Source organism: Brassica oleracea, chromosome C4, assembly GCF_000695525.1.
Source record: "Brassica oleracea var. oleracea cultivar TO1000 chromosome C4, BOL, whole genome shotgun sequence".
NCBI classification, from domain to species: domain Eukaryota; kingdom Viridiplantae; phylum Streptophyta; class Magnoliopsida; order Brassicales; family Brassicaceae; genus Brassica; species Brassica oleracea.
Window position 1 is genome coordinate 34221406 of NC_027751.1, and position 2515 is coordinate 34223920.

Genomic DNA, 2515 nt, shown 5'->3' on the forward strand with positions numbered 1-2515 from the left:
TTTTTTTTTCTGTTTGTATTATGAATTTAAATATTATTGTATGACTTTTTAAAAATATGTTTTCCAATTTCATATTTTGTTTTAAAATTTAAATTATTTTAAATTCTGAATATTAAATATAAATTAAAATCTATTATATACTAATTAATAATAATATAATAAGAAACGATGTAAACTCCTCGTAAACATTACATGGAGTTTACATCGAATGTTTACGAGTGATTAACATCGAAATATTTACGAGGATTTTACATCGAAATGTTTACGAGTGATTTACAACGAAAGTATTTACGTGTGCTTTACATCGAAACAATTACGTGGGCTTTACGACGAAGTCTTACGTGACGTTTACGACGAATCCTTTCCCTGCGCTTTACGAGGAATATATTTCGTCGTAAATGTAACGAGTCGTTTACGACGAAACCTCCGTTACGACGGACGTTTAACAACGAAACGTCTTTCAACGTTAATTCGTCGTAACACCCCGTTTACGACGAATTTACAACGAATACTGCCCTAGTAAAAAATATGTTTTCTTGTAGTGGAAATTACATCTTTAATAAAAATCGATCTATCAATCCCGCCCGTAGGACGGGCCTACCCTAGTATTTTTATAATAATAGCTTTCCCAATAATCATCAGATGATTTTATAAGGTGCTTTCCATCAGCTACCATTTGGCAATTTTATTGATAATCATAGTGAGTTTTTCTAGAGAAATCTTCTATAAACTTTATCAGGTATTTTAGAGTCCATTTTGGACAATATTTAGTTGTGGTGTTGTCATTTACAAACATTTATTAATATTTACTATTTATTATTTTAGTGATCGTTATATTATATATAGGTTTGAAAAATAATTTGTTATGTTACCATCGAAGGGATTGATACTACCAAAAAATGGTATTATTGGGCCTCTAAAACATGAAATTTGAAAGTTCAGGAATACGAGGAACTTTCTAAAAATGATGGTAATTAACAGAAATACAACTTGTGTTTTGTTAATTTTATATATATTCTTTCATGCTTACCAGTGTATATGACTTTTTGAATCAAAGAATAATAATAAGACAATTGATGTTGAAAATTAACAATCAATTACAAAAAGGAATAAAAATTGAGAATAAAAATTGATTTTACTGGTGTTTATCTCTATTTTGTTTTGAGTTTAATGGTTTTGTTACTTTTACCATATTGAATGGTTAATATTTTTTTACTATTTAAGGTACAAGAACAATTATCTTTTGGTGGTAACTTATATATTGCAATTTGGATATGGTTGATTCATAAAATGTACTATTTATTTATTTGATATCGTTAAACTATTGAAAACAATTAAAACAATATAGTTACTTTTTTTATAGAAAATAGGTGATAAATCTTTTATAAACATTATAGACAACTTTCTATCTTTTATGGAGAGAAAGGAATTCAAGAAGGCATGATGAAATTCCGATAACTATGCAAACCATGGCTATGTTTGATGATAAAACAATATGAAATAGATTAAAGTACATTGGCGGCCAAGCGACCAAGCGAGAGAGCAAGTATGAAAGAATTTTCATATTTGTGGTTTGCAACTAGATAAAAATCGTTTGTAGTAGTAGTAGAAGAGAAGAGGATCTAATCTCATAAAACTATGATGCATTAGATGTAAAGGCTTTTGATGAATCTAATTTTAAATTCCTTCAAAAAAGATTATAAATTCTACATGTCTGCAAATCTAAACACTAAATCATAAATAGATAATATGATAGTGAATCATAGTATAAAAAAATTCATATGGAATTAATGTATAATTTTAAAATCATAATACATAATTAGAAAACCAACTGAATTATATCCAACCAAATTTGTGTATCCAAACCATATATGTTGCATAAATATTATATGTAACTTAAATACTAAACCAAATCATATGCATATGTTTAGAACATACATCAAACTTTATAATATGATATCAAACAAAATGATTGACACATACATTTTTAGAATATACATCAAACTTTATAATATGATTTCAAACCAAATGAATTCTAAAACATAATAGCCTAGCGAGTTTTGATTAAGATAACACGAATCAAGATTTAATATTTTATAGTTAAGAATGCTTTAGTTAAGTCAATGGAGTTAAGTTAATCTCATATTGGCCATGTCCGCAAGTTTGAAAGCACAATTTTAAATGGAATTGAATCACATTTGAGCCATCAATACATGTCACCTTTGTCATGTCACCTTTTAGAATCAATCAAATTATAACATTTTTACTTGAATGTATTCTTAGTTAGTAAAATAATCTCAGTAAATATATATTTTTTTTCAATGAATGACTATTCTATTACTCAAACTGGTTAACCAGACCGGAATAAAACAATCAATGTAACAAAGCTCTCTATGAAAAGATCTCGCATTTTTAACTAAAGAATCCAAAATTCCATTATGTGCCCTTGGGATATGAGATATCTTGAAGTCTGGAAAACATATTTGCATCGTCTTTATAGCCTCCAATTCTGTTG